Source organism: Pipistrellus hanaki (assembly GCF_964339955.1).
Source record: "Pipistrellus hanaki genome assembly, chromosome: 12".
NCBI lineage: Eukaryota > Metazoa > Chordata > Mammalia > Chiroptera > Vespertilionidae > Pipistrellus > Pipistrellus hanaki.
Window position 1 is genome coordinate 40,918,798 of NC_140514.1, and position 27,062 is coordinate 40,945,859.

The window sequence follows — 27,062 nt, forward strand, 5'->3', positions numbered from 1 at the left end:
GCGGACTCAAGAGTACCAGATTCGATTCCGGTCAAGGGCATGTACTTGGTTGCAGGCACATCCCCAGTGCGGGGTGTGCAGGAGGCAGCTGGTTGATGTTTCTCTCTCATCGATATTTCCGACTCTTCCTCTCCCTTCCTCTTTGGAAAAAAAAAATCAATAACAAATATAATAATAATTAAAAAACAACTCATGCTCTCTAAGCTCTCAGAAGTCCTCAGCTGTGTATGTAAAATAGATGCTGTCACAAACCATGACCCCTGGAAAAATTTCTACTTGCCACACTAAGATACCGTGCTAGAGACAGGATTGTTTTAAATGTCTCTGGACCACTTTTACAAAGAGCTTTGGGTCATATATTTAATTTCCTTCTAAATTCTTAAAATGTTTTTATTGATTCTACAGAGAGAGGGATCGAAAGGTGGAAGCATCCATGAGAGGGACCTTGAGCGGCTGCCTCCTGCATGCCCCTCCTGGGGACCTGCAACCCCAGCATGTGCCCTGACCCAGAATTGAACTGGGGACCTCTTGGTTCACGGGCAATGCTCAACCACTGAGCAACACGGGCTGGGTTCCTTTTTAAATTCTAAAGTGGAAAGTGCTCTCATATAGTTGGCAGCTGTCATATGTAGTTTGTGTTAAATAGACCTATTCTATGTTGCTATAGAGTACTCATCCATTCAAGTAATGACAACTCAGCTCTTTGAAGTATAGATTTATTACCTGGCAGTTTATAGCAGTCATTTTTGCATTAGAAAAGAATAGATCTGCCCTAGCTGGTTTGGCTCAGTAGATAGAGTCTTGGCCGCGGACTGAAGCATCCTGGGTTTGACTCCAGGCAAGGGCACATGCCCAGGTTGCAGGCTCGATCCCAGTGCAGGAGGCAGCTAATCAATGATTCTTTCTCATCATTCATGTTTCTTTCTCTCTCTCTCTCTCTCTCTCTCTCTCTCTCTCTCCCTCTCTCTCTGAAATCAATTAAAATATATTAATTTAAAAAAGAATAGATCTGCCAAAACTGGTTTGGCTCAGTGGATAGAGCGTTGGCCTGCGGACTGAAAGATCCCGGGTTCGATTCCAGTCAGAGGCATGTACCTTGGTTGTGGGTGCATCCCCAGTAGGGGGTGTGCAAGAGGCAGCTGATCAATGATTCTCTCTCATTGATGTTTTTAACTTTCTATCCCTCTCTCTTCCTCTCTGTAAAATATCAATAAAATATATTTTAAAAAAATAGGTCTGCCTTAATTTTCAGATTTTATTTTAAAAATAAACATTTCAGTGGTAATTGGAAGTTCATATTTGCAAAGAATTTGAGTGATTTGGGAGAGATTTTCTTTAGCACTTAAAAGTGCCTGGAATCCCCTTGAACTTCTCTCACACTGAGGCCAAGATAAGGGAAGACTTTCCAGGATTTTGCTGCTTTTATTGAGTTCTAGATCCCGGTACTAAGAAGTTATACCCAGGTCCTGGAGGGTTTGCAGGATAAAGGACTGGTCCCAGTGTGCTCTTTGAGCCATTTTAGGGCAGAAACAGAGGCCAGGAAGCAGAGAGCTGAATTAAAGTCATTTGGATGCTCAGATGAGAAGATTACTGCTTGTAATCTTCTGGCTGAGTTCGGCTTCAGTCCAGACAAGATCTAGACTAGATTATATATATAAAAAATAATAATAATCCTGGTGCCAAAGCTATGGGTCCTACAGACACACTTGACATAGTGAGTGCACCAACATGTTTCATGGTTCTAGCACTGGTTTTGACCACCACAATACCATTTTATCACTCAATGGCTGGCACTACCAAGTAGAATATGCTTTTAAGGCTACTAACCATGGTGGCCTTACATCAGTAGCTGTCAGAGGGGAAAAATGTGCAGTAATTGTCACACAGTAGGAAATACCTGATAAATTTTTGGATTCCAGCACGTTGACTCACTTATTCAAGATGACCGAAAACAATGGCTGGATGACGGCCGGAATGGCAGCGGCTAGCAGGCATGCTATGAGGCAGCTAATTGGAAATACAAGTGGGCTATGAGATTCCTGTGGACACGTTGTGAAAAAGAACTGCTGATATTTCTCAGGCTAAAATGAGGCCTCTTTGTTAATGTGTGATTTTATTTTACTTTTTGAACTGTACTCAAGGACATTTTTACATTGATTCTTGGAAAGAGTGGAAGGGATGGGGAAGAGGGAGAGGGAGAGGGAGAGGGAGAGGGAGAGGGAGAGAGAGAGAGAGAGAGAGAGAGAGAGAGAGAGGTCCATGTGATTACCTCTAACAAGTCCAGGCTGAAGATCTAGCCTGCAGTTGAGGCACATGCCCTTGACTGGAATCAAACTTAGGACTCTTCAGCCCAGGACCGAGGCTCTATCCACTGAGCCAAACTGATTTAATTGGTAGAGAGGAAGAACAAGGACCTCAGGTGAGGTGTGATCTTGCAAGTTACCGCTATGGGTTTGAAGCCACTGCAGCAGGAGTTAAACAAGTCAACCAGTTTCTTGAAAAAAAAAAAGGTGAAGAAAATATTTGACCAGACATTTGAACAGACAGTGGAAACTGTGATTACACGCCTGTCTACTGTTCTATCAACTGATTTCAAACCTTCAGAAATAGAAGCTGGAGTAGTTGCAGTAGAAAATCCTAAATTCCGGATGCTTACAGAAGCAGCGGTGGACATACACCTTGCTGTTCCTGCAGAGAGAGACTTAGCTCTGTGGTTAGTTTGCCAGACCCACCACTCCACCTGCCAGTGCATTTGGTAACAACAGACTGACATCCTGGAGGCCCCTGGATTGAGAAAGGAACCGCTCCCACTCCTCTGGCCGCTGAAGTGATTAGGACCCTATAAATAAAAACAGTGCTTTTAAAAGAAAAAAGATAATAGTATAGTTTGGGAGACTTTTGAAAAAACATCAGTCATTGGCATTCAGCCTGAGATTTTAAAAAACAAAATATGTCAGTCTTTTTTTTTAAATTTCTATTTTATTGTTTAAAGTATTACATATAGTAGTACATATATCTCTTCTCCTCCCCCCTCCCCCACCATTGACCTTCCCCCAGTCTCCCCTAACCCCTGTTACTTGCCCTCATCCCCTCCCCCTCCCCCATTGTTTCTAGAGTCATTTATTAAGGAAACATGATAGACTCAAAGTCTGGAGCATTATAGAGATTCAATCTATATTTGTTGACTCAACAAATGGAGACATTTGCAAGGCTTTTGATAAGGTCTTTCATGACCTGGTTGATACAGTGATAGCATAATGCAGGCTGGATGCAGAGGCAATTAGTTGGATTAGAATAGCTCAGAAAATTCCCTGCATGCCAGCCGGGAGGCAGAGTCCCAATGCTGGGCCCTCACTCCCCAGAAAACTCCATGACATGGATGTAACATAGAGAACGGGCTCTTCGAATAGTGCTGGGCAGGGCAACACATACGTGTGGAGGGATGTGATCCAGATTACCATTCTTTACTTAGCAACTTTTAAACTGTTCATTCCCCTCTGAATATCGGCAGTACCTGCTTACTGTAGGCAAATGGAGAAATATAGGAAACATTAAGAAAGAAAAGAAAGAGAATTCATGATCTCTCTTCACCCAAATATAACCAGTTAACATGTTAGTATTTTTTTAGTGTTTGTTTACTGTATACATCTAAAAAAAGATCTAGAGAGTTAATTTTATATCTCTTTTTACTTAAATTAAACTTTTTAAAAGTATAATGATTTCATAACATTTTATCACATCTGGTTTGGCTCTGCACATGTACATTTGCTGAGCCAAATAAGTAATAGCAAATATAGTAGCAAATATTAATATGGCATTTTACTAAGGTCATAATGATCTTACTGTTCTAAGGTCATTAAATTTGTGAACCTTTTTAATTCTCAAAATAACTCTATGAGGTATTATTATCCTTATTTTACAGATGCCTAGAGAGTTTAAATAACTTACCCAAGTCACCCAGATATTAAGTGGTGGAAGCAGGAATTTTTCTCTCTTCTGAAGTCAGTTTGGGTAGTTTAGATTTATTAAATGGTATTAGAATAATGGAGTAGCCTTCAGGAAAAAAAAAACACAAAAAAAACTAGGTTGAGTTTCATATCACACTTTACCTTTACTACAAATTCCAGATGAATCAAAAACTTAAATATAAAAGATAAAATCTTAAATATTATAAAACTGGTTCTCAATGCTGGCTGAGCTTCAAAATCACCTGGGGAATTTATCCAAGAATTATCTATTTAGCCCCAGCTGGTTTTGCTTAGTGGATAGAGAATCAGCCTACCGACTGAAGGGTCCTGGGTTCCATTCTAGTCAAGGGCCCTGGTTGCGGGCTTAATCCCCAGTAGGGGGTGTGCAGGAGGCAGTCGATCAATGATTCCCTCTCATCATTGATGTTTCTATCTCTCTCTTCCTCTCCCTTCCTCTCAAAAAGAAATAAAAATATAGTGAGGGAAAAAGAGAATTATCTGTATAGCCCAGGTTGGGTGGCTCAGTTGATTGAAATGTTGACCCGTACACCAAAAGGTTGTGGACTGAATCCCCCGTTGGAGCATGTATGGGAGGGCTGGATGGGGGCTCAGAGGATGGGCCGAGACCTGCCCCTGGGACCACTGCAGCCTCATGGCCCACAGTTCTCCTATTGGGGACTGAGCCCACAACCCGGGCATGTGCCCTTGACTGAAATTGTGCTTGGGACCCTTCAGCTTACAGGCTGACGCTCTATCCACTGAGCCAAACTAGCTAGGACTATGTTTCTTAATATTGATTTTTAAAAATAAAATCTTGTGAATGTTTAACCTTTCCCAAATAATTCTTTATTCTCTAAATAAACTTTCACTGGGGAGGAAAAGAACACTATAAAATGGAATCTGGTAGAACAGAGCGTTAAGGGTTTATTTATTGCAGTGGTCGTCAAACTCATTATTCAACAGAGCCAAATATCAACAGTGCAATGATTGAAATTTCTTTTGAGAGCCGAAAACCAACTTCTCTGCATGGGCCACAAAGTTTCAATCGCACTGTACCTGTGCACCCGCACGTGGTATTTTGTGGAAGACCCACACTCAAGGTGCCGAAGAGCCACATGTGGCTCGCGAGCCACGGTTTGCCGGCCAATGGTTTATTGTCATCTGCCTTTGTTTTTACTTTATTATTATTATTATTTTTATTTATTGCTGACACTATTACAGGTGTTCCCCATCTTCTGCCTCTTTGCTCACCTCCACCCAGTCCCAACCCCCTCTCTGACCATCACCACACTGTTGTCTGTCTATGGGTTATGCACGTATGTTCCTTGACTAATCCCTTCATCTCTTTTAAACAGCTGGGGGGAAGACTCAGGTATGTTTATGTTGAGAAGACTAACCCCCATTTTGTAAAACTACTGTTTGGAATTCTCTGTCATTTTTTTTAGACGGACTCTTATTCTAAAAAAAATAACTTTGCCTACCAGCCTGCTTTAGCCTGCTTAAATAATGAGGAAGATAAACTTAGCTGTCTGACCTTGTAGGCCAGAGATTAGATATGCCCATAATCTCAATGCCATGCATTTTTTAATTGGATAGAACTGTGTTGTTTTCAAGGCCAGCAGTGAGATAACCACTAAGCACACATGGGGCTGGCTGGCTCTTTAATAAAAAGGGAAGTTCTGCTTGTAGCCTCGCTTAGAATTTGAATTCATTTTCTCTGAGCCCACCGCGGTGAATAAAGTGTGACTCCAAACTCTCTGAGCGTTGCTTGGTTCTTCTCGGGTTTTCTGTAACATTGTGATGCAGGGGTAACTTCAGAAGAAAGTTGTTTGGGGAGGGAAAGCAGGATCACTAGGGAAGCCTTAGCTTTGGGCATATCTCCTTCCCTGCGATAAGGGGAGGACTGGTCCTCAGAAGACACAACTGGGGGCAAAAATGTCCAGAGCGCTCAGAGAGATGACCATCCTGGCAGGCAGGTGGAAACTAGACAGGTAGGTATGCATTCCTTGAATCTGGCAGTGGCCGTGTGGCCGCAGCTTCTGAGTAGTCGGATATCCTGTGGCTACTTCTTGCCGCAATCTCCCAGCTTTTAACTTCAGTCGCGTCCGCCACCCGGAGCCTTTCCAGGTCTGTCTGGGTCTGCTAGCAGACTGGGGGCGACATCTGCACCAGGATCTCCAGAAAGGCTCTTCGATAAGGCATTCGGGTTGGAGCTGAGTCCCCGGACGTGCCCTGGGAGGAGTTGTTGCAAAGCTTCCATCAGGCCTTTCAGCTCTGCAGGATGAAGGTCTGTCTAACTGCCCTGGAGCGCTGCCCTGGCCAGGGCTTGATGGGGTGGGGCCTTGTCCAGAGGGACTGGGAGCCTGAAGCTTCAGCCCTTCATCCGCTCAGCCTTTGTTTTCAGAGGAAATGATAAGTTATCTGCTGCTAATGAGGGAGGAGATGGTGGCCCCTGGAGCAGGGGTGAGGGTGGAGGCAAACACCTGCGGTTAAAATTTACGGCAGCTGCTGTGTGAGAGTGAGCCAGCACGGGGGAGGCTCTGAAGGTAACAGTTTGGCAGATCGGAGGTCCCCAGGAACCTCAAAGGATGACAGGCTGTGTGGCTGAGGTTTCTCTAGCAGTTTCCAGGATCCAAGGACACCGAGTGAAGAAGGGAAGGAGCTGGCAGATTGGGGGTTTCAGAAGGGATGCCGTCTGAGGCCGAGTGGGGAGAGGAGAAGCAGTGATGTCCTGTGGCTGCCTCTTTGTCTCTCCCCAGTGGACTAGACCCCTTTTTACCCTCAGGACAGGGAGCCCCATCCCATCCCAGGACCACTCCTCACCATCCGGGGCCTCAGACAGTGCCTGATCAGGGGACACACGTGAAATGGTTTCCTGAATTACTCATGGACCCTGTAAAAACAATAACCACACACACCAACTAACCCTAGCCTTTATCATTTGGTTAAAGCTGGAAGGACTCTTTTATCCCTCATGGTGTTATCTGGCTTATTTACCTAACTTGTTCATCAGATGCACCTGCTATCCCCAAATATGAAAACCACTTAAGAAAATGCATTGACTGCATGCAGTAATGCAATGCTGTGGGACTTGTAAGGAACTAGCTTGCATTCAGCGCTTTTCCTAAGAAACATACAGCAATGAAATGTCCCCTTAATAATGTGAAACCCACTTTCAAAGGAAGATAAAGAACAATGTTTTTAAAGATGATCCAGGCTATGATTATGATGGCAAATAATTTTCAGGACAGTGTGCATTCCCTCCCCTTTTCTAAAAGCAGCTTCATGGCTGGTGCTTGAAATAAACTCTTGGGCATCCTTTACTGCATACCTCTCTCCCAAAGTGTGTGTGCTTCAGGGGTAGGGGTTGTGGGGGGACGGCTCTGTAGAGGGAGGGGAACATGCCCCTGGGCAGGACACTTTGTAACTGACTTTTTTTTTTTTTTAATATGTTTTTATTTTTAAAGAGGCAGGGAGAGAGAGGGAGAGAGAGCTAGAAACATCAGTGAAGAGAGAGAATCATTGATCAGCTGCCCCCCACCCTGGGATGGAGCTGGAACTGGAACCCGGGCATGTGTCCTGACAGGACACATGTGACCTCCTGGTTCATAGGTCACCATGCAACCACTGAGCCACGCCCCGCTGGGCTGTGACTGACTCTTTTTCTAAAATATGTATCTTTATAGCTGAAAGTATTACAGATGTCCCCTTTCCCCCAACAATGACCCCCTCCACCCTGCATCCGTTTAGCACTGGTGGCTTGCAGCTCAGAGAGGCCTGCAGACGCTTGGTGTGTGAGGAGTGCAAAGCGGAGGCTCTCTGGTGCCATTTGAAGATGGATATGCGTCCTCCCTAGTTGGGAAGGGCCTACTGCAGGCATTGCTGCAGGCTCTGCTCCGGTTTTCTCGCACCTGCAGGAGCAAAGGAACTTCGAGAGACTTGCGTGCCCAGCCATTCATCCAACAGCATGTAAGCTCCGGCTGCGCGCCAGCTCCTGTCCAGGAGGAGGATGTGAAGATGCCCAAGTTCCAGTCTCTCCCCGGAGGGTCTGTTTCCTCAGCTCCCCCGGGCTCAAGGTCCCACGGATGCCTCGGATATTATTATCTAAATACCAGGATTAGCAACTCATTCCTGAGCCCTGAGCCGGAGAGAGATAGCACGGTCCAGTGTTTTCCAAGGACCCGGGAGAGCGCACATGCAGGGTAGCACGTAGCCGCCGGGGCAGGGCATGTCCGTGTTGCTATGGAAACAGCTCAGGCAGCCTTCCCAGTGACAACCTCTAGGTTGCTGTCTCTGTGCCATTTGTTCCAAGGACACACGTGCATAGCTGTTTCCTTTTTATCATCTCTGCGAGCTGTTGACAAATGGGGTGGGAAGGGGTTGAGTGGAGCCTGGGTAGGGAAACAGCTGGTGGGAGGTGGGACAGCGGGACAGCGGCTCAAGTCCCAGCCCCCAGCCTCTGCCACTGTGGCTGAAAAGCCCCTCAGACCTGATCACGTTACACCACACCCACTGCCCACCCCTCTCCCTGCCCCCTCAGGCTGCATGGTGTTTAGGAGCAAGGCCAGAAAAAGCAGGGCTCTTGCTTGGTATCCCAGAGGCGGGAGCGGGAATCTGGGGACTCCGAGGCTGCGTGCACTGTCGTTGCAAGAGCATTGGAATTGGAGCCGGGAAGCCTGGATCCTGGTCCTAATCCTGGCACAGTGTGACTTAGGCAAGTCCTTTTCACCCCCCTGGCTCAGTCTGCTCATCCAGAAGACAAGAGGACTGAAATAGAGCAATGATTCCTGAGTGTTGCACCAGAGTCATCTGAGAATCTTTGTGCAAAAGGCAGGTTTCTAGGCTCAACTCCAGGGAGTTCTATTAAACATGTGTCCCAATTATGCCCCAATTAATTGATTATCTGTCTAGACTTGGTGGGACAAACGCCGGTGACCAGGAGTCAGCAATAACGGCCTGTCCCCTGGTTCTTCAATGGCTAGACAGCTGAGCCGAACCGGAACACAGGACACACAAGACAGATTAGTATGCAATCACACAGGGTTTATTTACCTATTCCTAGTGGGTCCTGGGCTCCAGCAAAGGCCACACTGAAGGACGGACAACGAAAACAGAGACAAGCAGGCGTGGTTCAGGCTCACACAGCAGAGCAGTCAGGGGCTTGTCTCAGGGAGTGACGTGGAGTCCTCCTCTTATCGGGCAGGAGACGTCAACTGAAGATGTTCCCAGGCTTATATAGACGGAAGTAAACAACGTGTGTCCTTATCAGTGTGGGCCACACGGTGTGCCTTACGCTAGGAGTAGAGCTTTTACATCAAGATAGTGGGAAATTCATTTTGGAATTTACAGATTATTGGGGTTTCCACACAGCAAACATTTCACATGATAATTATTTCATACATTAGAGGGGTTTTCTCATGACCATAGGGCTGTGGCAGCGCTAAGCCTGGCCTAAGCCATGAGTTGGTTGCAGGCTCAATCTTTGGTGGGGGTGAGCACAGAAGGCAACCAGTTGGTGTCTCTCTCACATCTGTGTTTCTCTCTCTTTGTCTCTCCCCCTCCCTTCCACTGTCTCTGAAAATCAGTGGGAAAAAATATCCTCAGGTGAGGATTAACAACAACAAAAACAGTTCTCTGCCTTTAATGCAATCCTATCCCACATCCTCTACTCATCCAGGCCCAGGTCAGGTCTTAAGTTGCCTTTCAGTCTTCCCAGAGACTGGTGGTTGCACCTGTTGCCAAGTGGCTTTTACTGGGCAGTCTCAGCCCTCTGGGGATTAGCCACCTAGAAGGCTTGGCTCTGGGGGGAGAGGGATAAGCATGCTTTGTGAGCAGCCTGGCCTTCCCTGTTTGGAAAATAAATGGTTTCCACCTCAGAATTTTAATTCGGGCTTTGTCAACATTTAGCTAAGATGACAGATAAGACTTAATTACACACCTGTCTTCCTCAAAGCATTTGAACAAGATTCTCCCAGGATCCTGATTGGCTGAAGATAAAGCAGAAGGAAGAATTTGTTTATTTTCTTTTTTATATTGAAATTATTTTAATTTAGAAACAGAAAACATCTTGGAAAGAAAAGAAAGAACACACAACATGCAGGTGATACTTTTTTACTTTATGAGCTTCTTAAATCTGCACTGTCCACCAATCTCCAAGATGAAACCCTCATCCACAGGCCTTCAGCCACCGACAATGACGTTATTAATGGGGATGTGGATCAATTTCACGAAAAAGCCAATGAAACCCATTATAGCAAATCCTACGGCAATCTTCCAGAATTCTTTTCGGTTGGGTTTGGTGGATCAATCGACTAGCCAGGTGGAACCCTTCACAAACTGCAAACTTGGCTCAACGAACTGCATTACTTGGTCCATGACACATAGCACTGGCAGAATTTGTTTCTTAGGAATCATTTTTTCCTCTTACAATCTCAGCATTAGCTCTTGGACTGGTCTCCGATGGGGTTATCCTGGAGCTTGATGTGGACACAGCAGGCTCTGGCCATTGATATGGTGCCCCAAACTGACAGGTGAAGACAAGGATGAACTGAGTGTGGAGAGAAGGGTGGGCCAAGGAGGGGAGGCGGGAGGATACTCCTAGGGATCCGGTTTGATGAAGAGGCCATTGAACAAGATAGAGAATATAGGAGGAATAATGCATTTGGGGGAAGACATCATGACCTCAGTTCTAAATGTTTGGAGAAGGGCTAATTTGAGATAAAACCTGTTCTTTTGTTTTGATTTCTGTAAATATTGTTTGATGTGGTGTAGTAACTAGTAATAACAGCAATAAGATTTTTAAAGTCTCCTCATAAAATTGGTTAGTAAATACTTTTAAAAAAACACACCCTTCTTTAATAAATTCCAGTCTTTTTTCAGATAAAGGAAAGAATCACTCAACTTAATTCTAGTATAATGATAGCTTCCAACTTCTGGGACCAAAAGGGGTCCTACCCTAATCCCTCTACTCCTTCCAAACAATAATGAAGACGGAAATTACAGTGGACCTGAGCTGGTCCTGGGCAGGAAGGTGGTTAAAGGGCCCCCAGGGTGAGCTGTGGAAGGCTGGCTGAGGCATGGCAGGGTGGGGTAGGTTGGTGTTGCTGTGTGGGGAACTTGCAGAAACAAGCTCAATGTCTGGCATATGGTATGCACTTAATAAATGGTTGTTGTTACACTACTTGTACACTATTGTTTTTCAAAGCATTCTGTATATTGAAAATCCCAGACAATATAAATGTTAGTAGATATGAGAATGCAAATGAGTCTATGGTAGCAGGGACCATGTCCATGGAGGCAGGGACGGTGGGGATACATTCACCCCCAAATCCACAGGGCCCAGCAAACTATCCAGCACATAGAAGATGCTCAATAAATATTTATTGGCTAAGTAAATGAATAAATAAAGTCAAGCCAAAGCCATTGATCTCTGCAGAGATATAGTAAAATGTACTGGTTAAAAAAAGACTCCAAACAAGGTGCTGGTGTTCATATTCTGATACTGATTAGCTGGGAGACCCTGTGCAAGCTACCTAACCATTCGGTGCCTTGGTTTGTGCATCTGAAAAAGGGAATGATAGTAAAAGTAACTTCTTCAAAGGATTGTTGGGAGGTTTAGGTGAATTAATATCTGTGATGTGCACAGAACAGTCTCTGGCACAAAGAGCTATATAGTAGTTTGCTTTATTATGATGTCTTTTTTTAAAGTTTTAAAAAATATATTTTATTGATTTTTTACAGAGAGGAAGGGAGAGAGATAGAGAGCTAGAAACGTCGATGAGAGAGAAACATCGACCAGCTGCTTCTTGCACATTCCCTACTGGGGATGTGCCCGCAACCAATGTACATGCCCTTGACCGGAATTGAACCTGGGACCTTTCAGTCCACAGACCGACGCTCTACCACTGAGCCAAACCGGTTTCGGCTGGTGTCTTTTTTTTTCTTTCTTTTTAAAAAAAAAAAAAAATATATATATATATATATATTTTATTGATTTTTTTTTACAGAGAGGAAGGGAGAGGGATAGAGAGTTAGAAACATTGATGAGAGAGAAACATTGATCAGCTGCCTCCTGTACACCCTCTACTGGGGATGTGTCTGCAACCAATGTACATGCCCTTGACCAGAATCGAACCTGGGACACGTCACTCCGCAGGCCACGCTCTATCCACTGAGCCAAACCGGTTAGGGCTATTATTGTGTCTTTGGGAGCATTTGCATTTTGAGAAGAGATTCTCAATGTAGAAGAAGCATTGATGTCTGGGTATAGTCCACAGAATGAATCAGTAATGACTGAATTCTAGTATCTTTCAAAATACACCAAGAAGGCAATCAGTGTTGTCCCCATCCCAGGTCAGATGTTATTGTGCTGAGTCTGAGAAGATTTAGGAAAATCACTGGAGCAAAGAGGGTGGTTCTTGGTTCCAAGCAGCCAGAAAAAAAGCCGCCTCCTGTTTCCGAGGGAGGAAACGCGTGGGAGAGGGCCACATCAACTCTTGTGAGGGCGGGAGGGAGGAGGTGCCTCAGAGTGATGCTGAGTCCGTCCACCTCTAACCCCGCCTGCACCTTCCCGTGGGCCTGAGTCTTGAGGAATTTTCTCAGCACTGGGTGGAACCTTGTAGCATTAGAAATGCTTCCTGTCCAGGTTGGGATCTCAAAATGAGGGCATTTTCTTTCTTTCTTTCTTTCTTCCTTTCTTCCTTCCTTCCTTCCTTCCTTCCTTCCTTCCTTCCTTCCTTCCTTCCTTCTTTCCTTCCTTCCTTCCTTCCTTCCTTCCTTCCTTCCTTCCTTCCTTTCTTTTTTTCTTTTTTTCTTTTCTTTTTTTTAAAAAAAATATATTTTATTTATTTATTTATTTATTTATTTATTTACTTATTTATTTATTTACAGAGAGGAAGAGAGAGGGATAGAGAGTTAGAAACATCGATGAGAGAGAATCATCGATCAGCTGCCTCTTGCACATCCCCCAGTGGGGATGTGCCCGCAACTAAGGTACATGCCCTTGACTGGAATTGAGCCCAGGACCTTTCAGTCCGCAGGCCGACGCTCTATCCACTGAGCCAAACCAGTTTCGGCGAAATGAGGGCATTTTCATTTAATGAGCTCATACCTGGCCAATAGCAGAGGTTAGGAGTTAGGAGAGAAGTGTTCCTTACCAATAATCCTACTTGTAATAAAATATGTTACATTGTTTTATTGGTCCAGGTTCAGTCAGGGAAGTGGATCCCTATGAGTTTTATAGAATACAGTGGTGCCTCACACAACGAACTTAATTCGTTCCAGGAGCAAGCTTGTTATGCAAAAAGTTCGTTATGTGAAACGTGTTTTCCCATAACAATACATGTTAAAAAAAATAATTCGTTCTGTAGCATAAAATATGCTAAGATGACATAAAAAAAAATATGCTAAGATGACATATTTTTATTTAGATACATCTAAAAACATAATTTTTTTAAAAAAAAACACACATTTTTTTAATTTTAAGACAGACTAAGTAGAGTCTACCGAATTTTGCACATCTTCATCCATTTTCTGCTTTTTGGCCGATGGTTTCATGAAAAACCTGTCCAAAGTTCGCTGTGCGAGGCGTTCGTTATGCGAGGCACCACTGTAAGTTGGAGGAATGATACCTTACACGACTGTGGGAGTGTCTGGGAGAGCACAGGTCTGGGAAGAGGACTGAAGAGTCACTAACCAGCCCTAGTGCTAGTCACTGAGCTGAGACTTTTAGGGAAATCAGGAGGCTGGGCATGTCCTGCAGCTGCAGTTCCCCTGCAAGCGGGGGGGGGGGGGGGGGGGGGGGGGGGCTGCTGTAGAAGTTAAGTCTGTGGAAGGTGGAGGGTTGGCATGGCTAGTGCTCCTGCTGGTTTGAAGCAGAGTGTCTGGTGGTGGCATCTGGGCTCACTGCTGGTCCACAGGGCTGGCAACTGGACAGAGCTGGGAGAGGAACCCGCCTGTGTCTCTGAGTGTCTCTCACCTCCTCTAACAGAAGGTCCCGGGTTCGATTCCAGTCAAGGGCTGCTGCTTCTGCCCCCACATCTCATTCAACTTCCCCTCTGAGACCCACAATCATACAGTCAAAGGGGTTTCGTCATATAGTTCTCAGCACAGACAAGTGGATGATAGAAAAATTGAGCACACTTATAATGATGTAATACAACCCATAGTTTTTGTTGTTGTTGTTGTTTATAGTTTTATTAATTCCCATTTTGCCTTATTTCAGAAGTGGCAAGGAGAAAACAGTTATAATTGAGTAGAATTTTATTATTGTTATTATTATTTTTTAAATTTGTTTTATTGATTTTTTTACAGAGAGGAAGGGAGAGCGATAGACAGGAACATGAATGAGAAAGAAGCATTGATCAGCTGCCTCCTACACTCCCCCTCTCCCCACATGTGCCCACAACCAAAGTACATGCATGCCCTTGACCAGAATCGAACCCAGGATCCTTCAGTTCCCAGGCCAGAGAGCCAAATCAGCTAGCACAATTGAGTAGAATTTTAAAAGAAAGCGATGAAAGCTAAGAAAAAAGTGTAGGGCAATAAAATACAATAGTTCCAGGGAATATTAGTGTTCAAGAAATTTATCTAAGAGCCTATTCCTTGAAGATGGCCTATAGATTGGGCTTTGAGCCTCCTTGGAGCCCAAGCAAATGTTTTGTGGTAGGGATTGTCACAAAGGAGTGGCACAGATTATCCAGGTCCTGAGACCGAAGAGAAATATCTCCTGGGGTCCTCAAAAACAGCCCTGCAATAGTGCCTCAGGACTGTTCAATGAAAGCTGTCTTACAAGGGGATAAAGCAAAGCAGACCTCGCATGAGCCCCAGGCTCTCTGGACCCTAACCAGACTCTCTCCTGCCAGAAAAGGGGCAGGAGACAAATTCTAAATATTATATCTAGATGAATGGATGGTCTGCATATCTTTCAAACCAGGAATTGACAAACATTTTTTATCAAGGGCCCGACAGCAAATATTTTATACATTGAGGAAGTGATGTTAGTGCTGTCATTATGGGGTAAAAGCAGTCTCAGAGAATCAGTGTAGCTGGGATCCAATAAAACTTCCTTAAGGGACACTAAAATTAGAATTTTCTATAATGTTCAGGTATCACAAAATGTTATTTTCTCTAGTCTTTTTTCTCTAGCTATTTTTTTAAAATTTAATTTAATTTAAAAAATATATTTTATTGATTTTTCTTACAGAGAGGAAGGGAGAGGGATAGAGAGCTAGAAATGTCGATGAGAGAGAAACATCGACCAGCTGCCTCTTGCACACCCCCTACCGGGGATGTGCCTGCAACCAATGTACATGCCCTTGACCGGAATTGAACCTGGGACCTTTCAGTTCGTAGACTGATGCTCTATCGCTGAGCCAAACAGGTTTCGGCTCTCTAGCTATTTAAACCCTTCCTAGCTGTGGACTGCAGCCATACAGAAACAGGCAGCAGGCTGGGTTTGGCCCACACGCCATGGTTTGCTGACCCTAGCTTCAGATGATCTTCTATAAACAGTGATTTTTAAACTGATCAAGAAAGTGAGTGGTGAAGGGTTTGAGGTTAGGTTGGGTAACATTAACTATTGTAAGAGACAAACCTCAAAATCTCAGTGGCTTACCACGAGTGTATTTCTGCCTGTGTAACGTCCAAGCAGGTCTTCTTGGCGGGTGGGCTGCTCACCTCTGGGTAACACAGGGACCTGGGCTCCCTTCACCATGCAGTTCCACTCTGTTAGCAGATGTGGGAAGACAGGTGATAGTGAGCCTGCTTCTCAACCACATCAGCCCAGAAGTGACACCCCTTTGCATATAAAAGGGGTTTATATGCAGAGGGGTTGGTGGGGGTTGTGCTGAGAAAAAAAGCAGCCACTGCCTGATAATGATGCTCGCCTGTGAAAAGGAGTGTGAGTCTGTCCTGGGTTGCTAGCTCTCCCTGCTACAGCGATGTTCTTGGGCAAGAATTTGAGTGTACATAGTGATGCTGACGGAGTGTAGAGGGGACATTCTATAAGAGTTAAAGCCACTAACCAGCACACACGGAGGGCCAAGAGTATGCCCCGAAAACTACTCTGGGTGTGTCCAGTACAAGCTCCAACACGCAGGTAGAAGCTTCAAATGTTCTTCATTCAAAAGCATGATTGTAACATATGTTTTTTTCTGGAAAAACTTCAAAGAGTTGTGACCAATTTCTCAACATGGCCATAACAAATCATCATTATAGGAATCTCTTTCACGACCCGCATGGAAAGAGTTCCAATTCAGGGTTTGGGTTCTGGAGAAGGACGCACACAAATGAAAAGACTTGAGACTTGAAGAAATTCAATTTGGTGATATGGGGGGGCCAGGTGGTAGTCCAACTCTAGTGGGAGAACTACTACTGCTCTGGCCCTGCCATCCCCTTTTATTGAGGCTTTGGGGAAATCATCTTAGGCTACATAAATAGAAATTTACATGTGGCCCTTAGGCAGGAAATAACAGAAACTTACATGGGACAAACGAGGTGGAGGCTGCTTCAGCTAACAATGTCTCAACTAAAGGGTGAGTGGTTAGAGCAATTAAGGTTGTTGACCAGCCTTCCTGGCTTACTGTCAACATCTCTTTTAAGTGAAACGGATTTGTTTTCCAGCATATCATCAACCAAGAATTCAGGGAATTTATAGTATTAAGCAATATATTCTCCCACTGAAAATTCCGAAAATATAATCATCTTTTTTGTTTGTTTGTTAATCGTCATTGAGAATATTTTCCATTGATTTTTTTTTGAGAGAGTGGAAGAGACACAGAGAGAGAAACATTGATGTGAGAAAGACACGCTGATTAATTACCTCCCACACACGTCCAGAGCTGGATGGGGGATGGAGCCTGTAACTGAGTTACGTGCCCTTGACCAGAATCTTCAATCTGTGGGCCATTGCTCCAGCGAGGGCCAAAAATATAGTTACCTTAAAATAGTATTTCCGTGTGACTCAGGGATTCTCAGCCTTGGCACTCTTCCTATTTTGGGCCAGATAACTCTTTGGCATGAAGGCTGCCTAGTGCATTACAGGAATTTAGTAGCTTCCCCAGCCAGCTTCTACATACTAGCTGCCTGTAGTATCCTCTGTACACCCTGCCACCCCTCACTCCTCTAGATGCGATAACCAAAAATGTTACTAGACATTGTCAAGTGTCTTATGGGGGGCAAAATTGCTCCCTGTTGAGAAATGTTGAATAACTAAATGATAAAACATCAAATAAAATTGAAAACGAGCCAATCAAATGTTGTAGGACTAAAGCTATGAATGACTATGCTGATTTTAGAGTGGTTGGTCTTGGGTCATGCTTTCTGACAATTAGGAATTGGGCTGATCTGCTAAGACATCTCTTGGTAAAAGAAGATAGCATTCGATCAGCAGTGTAGACCAGAATAGCTGCCGTTAGTGTGTTCCTTTCAATTCTCAATAGCAGGAGAGTATTCAGCCACACACCCCAAGGTGGTTCCATGTCAATATATTTAAAGTAAATACAATAAAGCCTAAGATATTGGGGCTAAACTATGCCAGAATTGACTTGCCTGAAACTAGACTCCAAACTGCCAGATTGTTCCTCACCCTGAAGGTGACTGTAAGTCACAAGCTCTAAATATAGGAGAATTGCTCAGAGCCTCTGATTTTTACTATTTTCTGGTTTCAGTCTCAGAGGTAAAGATGTGTCAAATAAATGCTGAAAATTAATTCATTCCTAAGTGTGATGGCAGAAACAGAATAGATAATAAATGCTAATTATCTTTGTCATTATTATTGCTATTATTATTATTACTAGAGGTCTCATGCATAAATTCATGCATGGGTGGGGTCCCTTGGCCTGATGGGCAATTGAGGCCTATTGGGGGACTGGCCAGCTGAGGGGAGGGATCCTGGGAGGTTGGCTGACCAGGCCCCTGATCGAGACCTATGGGGGTGGGGGGAGGCTGGCCAGCCAGGGGGAAGGGCCGCAGGAGGTTGGCTGTGGGAGCGCACTGACCATCAGAGGGCAACTCCTATGCTGAGCATCTGCCCCCTAGTGGTCAATACGCACCATAGCAACTGGTTGACCAGTAGTTTTGGTCATGTGGTTGAAATGGTCACTTAGGCTTTTATATATTTAGATTACTACTACTACTACTACTACTACTACTACTACTGGCAATTATGGAATGGCTTTGCTGAAAGTCTTGCATGCTGATAGTATAGAATATCTCTCTGCCTCCTAGTTCATTAAAGAGTAAATTTGAACAGAGTATAATTCAGGCTCTTTAACAGATCCTTCAAGACCCTGAGTGATCCAGCTTCTGCCTAAATCTAACCTGATCTTTTTTTGTTAATTCTCACTATGGATATTTCCCCCCTATTGATTTTTAGAGAGAGTAGAAGGAAAGAGAAAGAAACATTGATATGAGAGAGACACATCCTCTGGTTGCCTGCTGCATGAGCCCTGACTGGGGCTGGGGATTGAGCCTGCAACTGAGGTATGTGCCCCTGACTGGAATTGAAACCTTAACCCTTCAGTAAGATGGCCAACGCTCCAACCACTGAGCAACCAGCCAGGGCTAGCCTGATCTTGCCCCACCAGACTCTCTATTCCAGTTCTCTCCTTATATGTACTTCTTCCACTCCCTGCTTCTCCTACTGCAGAAGCTTCAAGATTCTGCTCACACTGGGCCCTGGGAAGATGCTGCCCATTGGCCTCTGTCCAGCTTCCTATTCTTTAGTGGGGCCGGGAGAGCTCACTGCTGCTGTTTGACACAGTGAATCTTGAATTTGCTTTTTGGACTTGAACTAGCTATGGACCCAAAGTGCCTAGTGGGCAAACCCATGTAAGTGATGAAGACAGGACTTCAGTGACTAAAAAAATGAATGAGTAGGGGAAGGGAGGGAAAATGAAGTAGGAATGTAGCTGGGGGTGTTGAAGAGGCTGGTAAGAGAGGCAGAGAGACAGTGCTCAGAGGTCTGGGAGCAGTTCAGCCAGAACTAAAGCAGGTCTGAGGATCTGATCATTACCACCTGATGCCATCAGCAGGGCATGTCAGGAAAGCTCAAGTAGGGGGTTTTGGGCGGGTTAGGTTGAAATCAATTCTGCCTGGAGACAGATGAGAGGTGACCTGAGCTGGAAATAGACTCCATGCAGGTAGTCACTGTGCAGTAAGATTCAGAGCCCTGCTTTTCTAGCTCATCCAGCTCCCTGACCTAGACACTTGCAGGGCATCGTGGAGACAGAGTGGGGGAGGGTACACCACTACAGGGATAGACAGTGTGCTTGCTTTTGTCAAGAGACCATCCCAGGAAGTGGTCAATCGTGTTGCGGTAACAATAATGAGGCCCTGGTAGGAAAACCTCAAAAGCAGAGCCTGGAGCCAGAGACCAGGATTCCAGTCTTGATTCTGTTGATTAGACCTTGAGTAAGTCCTGGGCCTTCATTCAGCAAACACTTAACACAAAGAAGACAACATATGCCAGAGTGCTTTGTAAATTGCTCTACAAAAACAAGACATCATTCCCCAAATTGGGAAACTTTCATTAAGAGGGCAATCCTTGCACATGGGAGAACGCCTTCCTGTGGTGAGGGGGCTGCTGCTTCACACTCCAACATTGAAAAGCAGGCACTTGAGCCAAAACCGGTTTGGCTCAGTGGATAGAGTGTCAGCCTGCGGATTGAAAGGTCCTGGGTTTGATTCCAGTCAAGGGCATGTACCTTGGTTGTGGGCACATCCCCAGTGAGGGGTGTGCAGGAGGCAGCTGATCAAGGTTTCTAGCTTTCTATCCCTCTCCCGTCCTCTCTGTAAAAGATCAATAAAATATTTTAAAAAATAAAAATAAAAGCAGGCACTTGAGAGATTTGTTTGCAAACTTTCCTCCAATGTAACTTTCAGGCAACTCATTCAGTTCTTACCAGTCATACCCATATGTCAGTGGCAGCTATCTCTGGGTAGGATAATTAGAGTTGATGCTTATTTTATTTTTTATAGGGTTCTGCATTAAAAAAATAACAAAGTCATGGGCATGTGACATAGTGGGGAAAGTTTGGGGGGACTACAAGAGGTCAGGTGTGACTGGAAGGTGGGGTATGTGGAGAAGTGGTAGATGGGGCGGGAGTTCGATGCCAGCAATAATGGATTGTTGTTTGTGAGTCCTTTGATAAAAGGCTGTTTAACTGCTCTGCTCCGGTTTGAAGACTGGGCTCTCCAAGTGTGATGCCCAGAGTAGCAGCATTGACCTCACCTGGGAACTTGTTAGAAATACAAAATTTCAGACCCAATCCTAGACGTATTGTACTAGCAAACCTAGGGTAGCCTGGCCAGGCATGGCTCAGTGGTTGGGTGTTGACCTATGAAACAGAAGGTCATGGTTTGGTTCCTCTTCAGGGTACGTACCTGAGTTGCAGTCTTGACCCCCAGTGTGGGGTATGCAGGAGGCAGCCAACCAATGATTCTCTCTCACCATTGATGTTTCTCTCTCTCTCTCCCTTACTCTCTGGAATAAATTTTTAAAAAAGATATATTTTTAAAGAAAATCTGGGGTAGAGCCCAACTCTCTTTTAATAAGCCTGCCAGGTGATTTTGTTGCATGTTGAAGCCTGAAAACCACTGAACTGAAGTGTTCCCAAGTCGGGACAATGCTCTCTGCCCCCAGGGAGCTAGCAAAACAGAGACAGTGCCCTTGATTATCTATTGGTCCATCCTCTGATGTCTGGTCCCCCAGGTTGGTTCTCCAACTCCCAGAAGTCCTCTTCTCTGACATGATGGCAGTGAGGTGAGGACTTGCCTCTGAATGATTAGTTGGGATTTTCTTTACCGTCAGAGGGACCGCCTTCACAGTGCTTGCTCAAATCTAGTTGCTTCTCATTTTGGGTTAAAAAGATCTGGAAACAACCCAAAAGAGATACTGAGAAGGCACTGAGCCATCTAGTTCTGAGTGTTACAATGTGTTCTCTGCTGGTTCTCCAGACTCTGGCTGTGCCTGCTTGTTCCCATTATCCAAGGACAGAGCCTCCCACCTGGGCCTCCCAGGGACAGGAGACCAAGGGTGCATTGAATTGCTGTGAGTTCCTTGGGGCCAGATCTGCCACCTCTGACCCTCAGATTTCTCACCTGGATGCCATCCCCGCTTCACCTGCACTTACTCTGACCACACCACCTGGAATTACAGCCATCTCTGTATGTCTCATCTTCCTTACAGTTCACAGTACTCAGCATAAAAATAAATAAATAAATAAGTAAATAAAGGGATCAGCATATAAGCTCAGTAAATGATAGTTATTACATTGTTATTATTGTTTTGTGCCAAACAGTGGAATCTTAGGTAGAGGAAACAGGCGAGTTAGCTACATAATTTGTGGGGCCTGATGCAAAGTGAAAACATGAGGCCCAATGTCCCAAACCATGTCTGATGGGTAACTCCAAGAGACTGCAACCTCTCTGCAGGGTCATGCTTGGAACCTGGATCAGGGGTGGCTGAGAGGCCCCCACTGAGTCACTTGCCAAAGACAATCTATCACCAGGGCACTGCTAGCCTGGGCAGGCATGGCTGCCACCACATGCTACAAGGAACAGGCCCATCTTGACCCTCCCTACTCATGCCGGCCCTGGCTGGGGCTGGATGGCAATGGAAGAGTGACCCAATTGTTGCCCAGGCAGAGGGCAGAAGCTGTTATGGAGAGTCAGAGGTGTCAATTCTAGCTCAGAGGTGTCAATCTAGGCTCTCACAGCAACTCAGTACACCCATGGTCTCCTTGTTCTGTGTCCCATGGAGTGGGAAGGGTGATATTGGACTCCCACGTCAAGGATCAGGTGGCCAAGAACTCATCCCATGAGCTGAGGCTTCAAGCTCCTGGTGCACATCCCATTGAACTTTACTTACAGGTTCAAAGACATAGTTATTAAGAATGTCAAGTCAGCGATCAGAGTATTAAATTGTAAGCATGGGGCCTTCTGAGTGCAAAGCCCTGTGTTACTGTGCTGGTCACATTCTCATGAGGCCAGATCTGTGGAACAGAATATGTAAAGATGTGGCATATTAGTGGAATTGAAAGGTGTTCTTCCACTAGAGAAGAGTAAATATTGAGGTGAGGAGGGACAGACACTGAGATTGGGAAGGCAGATAAGGACATAATATTTAACAGATATGGGAAAGAAAAGCTATAGACTTATTTATGTTAAAGAACATAGTTTATATAGAAAAATTAGAAATATTCAACTGTATTAGTCCTAGAGCTGCTGTAACAAATAACCACAAAACTGGCCTAACGCAACAGACATTTATTCTCTTCTAGTTTAGGAGACCAGGCATCTAAAATCAAGGTGTTACAGGCTTGGTTCCTTCTGGAGTCTCTGAGAAAAAACCATCTGATGTCTCTTTCCTAGTTTCCTAGTTGCTGGAAATCAGTCATTGGATTTTGGACCCACCTTAAATTCAAGATGATTTTATCTCAAGATCTTTAATTACATCTGCAAAGGTTCTTTTTTCAAATAAAATCGTATTCTGAGGTTCCGAATGGACATGAATTTTGGGAGGGCACTATTCAAGTCATTATAGGACAGTAAATGGATGGAGAATAAATCACCCATGCTTCTGCTACCTAGAATAAACAATGTTGATAGCTCAAAATCAGCCATGTTGGAAGTGTTTATAGAAATTGGCACATGCTACAAATCATGACTTATTTAATCATTTTTAGAAGACCCAATTTACTAGTACATCAGTGGATTCTTACCTGTCAGAGAAGAGAGAGAAGAAGAAGATTCTAGGCAGAGAGGATTTTAAGACATGAGGCAGGTTGATACAAATGCTTGTTTGGGAAAGTCACCTCTCTGCTGTCCTAGAGAGGAGCTAACTGGACTAAGGCTGGAGTGAAGGATGGAAGGTTTTGTTGGGAGGGACCTTATGAGCCATGCAAAAACACTGGGGTTATATTTTAGAAAGATAATAACAGAGTAGTTGGTAGATGGATGTGAAGTTGAACTGACATCAGGGAGACTAGTTAAGAGGCACCTGTAATAATACCGGTGACAACACGAGAGTCTTAACAGAACATCTCCAAGTCTCAGTTTGTGCTAGTCCCAAGGCAATTCTAACAGCAAGATTTCCTTCTGGACCTGAGCCCAGCTAGTCCCACTAAACTTCAAGTAAAACTATAGTAAAATTCATGCTATTAAATAAATAAGCAAATAATAAATAAATAAATAAATTTTAATTGCTTTTGAGAGAGAGAGAAAGAGACAGACATCGATGTGAGAGGGAAACATCTATTGGTTGTCTCCCATACAGGTCCTGACTAGGGATCCACAACCTGGGTATACGCCCTGACCAGAAATTGAACCCCCCAACTTTTGGTGTACAGGACAACACTCCAACCAATTGGGCCACCCAACCAGGGCCTTGCTTATAATTTAAAACTTCAAATGTCTGCTAACCTCAGAATTCAAGTCCCATTACACTATATCTCTGGAACCTGGTTTATAGTAACAGGTTCCAGACAAGCAAACAGAATTTGGTTCTCTCTGGAGAGCACGAGGCTGTTTATTCACCAGCTCCCATCTAGAGAGTTGAGGGAAGGTTGTCAGAATTCTTCTAGCAAAATTTCCTCCAAAAATTTCCCCCACTTCTTTTAAAGCCCTTTCTCCTTTGGAGCAGTACTAGCTTGTCTTACCAATGAGCGCTGTGTTTCTTCTTCCTAATCCTTGATGTCCAAAGGACCCAGATCATGAGGTTGATCCACCCTATATCTAAAGTTCCCTGATCCCATGGTTGACTTAATAAATCTGTATTAAATTTTGTATTCTACAAACAGAGAACACACTGTATTTTCCAGCACTCCTGGGATAGTTAGCAGGAAGCAGAAGTTATCACTGTTCTCCGAACCCTTTCCTAACACATCACTTTTCTACTGTCTTCTTTGTTCCTCAGAAACCAACTCTTCTGAGGACCATGCTATCTGATGATGCCACTTTGTCTCATCACTGACATCTACAGTCCATGGGCATGTGACCTGGATAGTCACACAGGGGCCCACACTCAGAAGCACCCCACACTTGCTTTAATGCTCTGCTCTTGGCATCTTAAAATTCTGTGTTTGAACTTGTGTTTAATAAGTGAAATCCAATGGGACAAATGGAGCATGCATGTGAAGAGAGGAGATACATGCAACATGTGTGCCCACCATTCCTTGCTGCCTCAATTGTATTGCATTTATGATGCCCCAGGAGCACAGAATCCTGGCATATTCATGATGTGTGGGAGTTCAATGTGACTTAAAGTGAGTACAGGGTAAGTGAGTTACGTCAATAACTGAGTAAATGAGGGCGTTTATAGCTCCAGAAGCCACACTTTTCTGATCAACTACAACAGGTAGCAAGTGCAGAAAGAAGGCATTAAAACAACAACAACCATCAAGGAACCCTATCAAATCCTTTCTAACTGTGTCAGCCAACCACTTTGAAAATGATGACAAGGAAGGAAAGGGAAAGACTGGGCAACCCATAGTTCCTTACTAAGGTAGAGTGTTGGTAGAAATATGTTTACATTGGGAAGTGAAATACAAGCAGGTGAGTTAGTTTTGTTTTGGTAAGAATGACATACACATTCATGTACCAGTTACAAAATACAGATTCTGTGATTTCGGTGATTCCATGTATGTGTTAGATATTTTTATGTGCATTTATAACTGACATTGCACGACATAAAGATAAACAGCAAAATTCAGGATAATAATTTTAAATTTTAATTTCCTGTACTCAGAATGACATTCGATAGTAAATTAAACACATCATGACCAGCCAAGAGAAAGAATGTGGAAGAAAGAAGAAAAGCTTTATAGAGCCACAGGCTTCCTTTCTACTCTAAGACCTGGGATCACACCCTGCCATTTCAACGTTCATATGATTGATCCACAGTCCAGAGATGAATGTTTTATTTTTTATTTTATTTTATTTTTTCAAGTCATCATGGCGGAGTACGGGGAAAAGTTTTCAATTAGCAACAATCGCGCCTCGGATAAACCTCATTGGCTACGATACTGCTACTGGGCAAAGCGGAGAGAGATAAATGTTTTAGAAAAGAGGATGTATTGTCTTCAGATACAAAGTCGTATGTACATGGAATACTTAGAAAATGTTTATTTCAATGTTTCTTAAAATAGCATGAGTTAAGAAGCAGAGATGATGTGGTGCATCAAGAATGTACAGTATTGAGTGGAAAGGCAGGGGAAACAGAAGGAATGATTCTCGGGTTCCATAAAGCAACATTAATTTATTGGGAATCTGCTAATGCCAGGTACTAAGCATGTGTATGAGTGTTCCATAGGGTAACATGGAAGAGCCAGGTAATGTATACATGGGTGGTTGGTTACATTGTAAGAGAAGAATCCCAAGTTCAGGATCTTTTCTTTTCTTTTTCTTTCTCTTTCTCTTTCTTTCTTTCTTTCTTTCTTTCTTTCTTTCTTTCTTTCTTTCTTTCTTTCTTTCTTTCTTTCTCTCTCTCTCTCTCTCTCTCTCTCTCTCTCTCTCTCTCTCTCTCTCTCTCTCTCTCTCTCTCTTTAAAAAAACCCACAACATATTTTATTGATTTTTTTACAGAGAGGAAGAGAGAGGGATAGAGAGCTAGAAACACCAATGAGAGAGAAACATCGACCAGCTGCCTCCTGCACACCCCCTACTGGGGATGTGCCCGCAACCAAGGTACATGCCCTTGACAGGAATCGAACCTGGGACTTTTCAGTCTGCAGGCTGACGCTCTGTCCACTGAACCAAACCGGTTTTGGCTCAGGGTCTTTTCTAATGGGCACTAAGCCTACCTGGACTTTGGCCTGAAGGGACACACTATCTTTATTATACCAAACAGTAAACAAATTTGCCGGTGCTTTGGAGGGATGTGCTATTTCCATCTTCCAAGACTGTTTGCTATACTGACATTTAAAAACAGATAGTGTGGAATAAAGGCACGGCGGTGTCTGCCCCCAAGATATGAAGAAATGCCTGAGAACGGTGGAGAATTGCCTCTTAACATGACGTGGTTCTGATCGTGATGACAATTTCCTTCACCCCCTCTTTTCTTCATTGGATCCGTAACGCACAGGTGACTTTTTCCAGTAACAGAAAAGGTCGAACCTCTATTACACTGACATTTTTTACAATGTCTCAGAGATCTGACTGCTATCTATTTGAAATTCTAAAGGGAAGTTCCACTTGTTTGTACGTGGTTAGTTTAATGATTCGTCACTGATGGGTTCTTCAAGCTACTTGGATTTGTTTTATCTCAAAGTTCTTAGCTTCCTTACTAACTTGAACTTTACTTTTTGTTAATCATCACCTGAGGATATTTTTCCCATTGATTTTTAGAGAGAGGGAAGGGATAGGGGAGAGAGAGATAGCAGCATCTATGTGAGAGAGGCACATTGATTGGTTGCCTCTCACACCTGCCTCAACCTGCGCTGGGCATCCAGCCTGAAACCAAGGTACATGCCTTGACTGGAATCAAACCCAGAACTCTTCAGTCTTCCAGCCAAAACTCTAAGCACTGAATAAAACTAGCTAGGTCACTAACTTGAAATTTTATAAAACTGAATCAATCTTATTTTCTTGGACCCAAATGCCCAGCTCATAATTAAGAGATATATAAGGAATGTTCAGAAATTATCCTACATTTTTTTCTCAAGTTTGAGAGAAATAAAATGCATATAGAAATTTTCAGATAGAAGTTGTATAATAGAGCAGCTGACGCCCCAATGAAAGATTTTTATGAGGCAGTTAAAGAGAGTAATTTTCCACATCTTAAAGGTTTTTCTAAGTCACCAGTCTTATTACTTTACAATCTGACCCAACTGGAGATTCATATTCTGGCACCTTCAGATGAGGATGAGTTGTAGCGAGAGCCTCAAAGGTAGAACCAGGCAAAGTCAATGCTCTACTCGGGGATGTATCCTCAGCTTTTTCTGAGACCAGAACACTCAAATAGGGGCTGCATCCTATGATAGTGGCTCAGGACTGTACATGAGTGAAACTTACCTTGTTTCTATTACAATGACTGACTTCACCGGTGGTCATTATCGATACCAAAGGCAACTAGCTACAGATTTGACATCATGGAGC

The 27,062-nt window shown here is 44.0% G+C and overlaps 2 long non-coding RNA genes and 2 pseudogenes across 13 annotated transcripts in view; 2 read left to right on the forward strand and 2 right to left on the reverse strand.

The window, feature by feature from the left end:
* The window catches only part of LOC311631350, a 741,950-nt gene that overhangs the window by 190,658 nt on the left and 524,230 nt on the right, over positions 1-27,062 (forward strand). The window lies entirely within an intron of this gene.
* Positions 926-2,839, forward strand: LOC311631111 (proteasome subunit alpha type-6-like; annotated as a pseudogene). The gene is made up of 2 exons: positions 926-2,080; positions 2,336-2,839. The product of its transcript is annotated as a proteasome subunit alpha type-6-like (transcript).
* LOC311631351 lies at positions 3,117-9,160 on the reverse strand. Its single transcript, XR_014796560.1, has 3 exons — positions 9,021-9,160; positions 3,949-4,053; positions 3,117-3,521 (listed from the first exon to the last, which is right to left on the reverse strand). It is a non-coding gene; the product is annotated as an uncharacterized lncRNA (long non-coding RNA).
* On the reverse strand, positions 10,149-10,343 carry LOC311631450 (protein transport protein Sec61 subunit gamma-like; annotated as a pseudogene). The gene has a single exon. The product of its transcript is annotated as a protein transport protein Sec61 subunit gamma-like (transcript).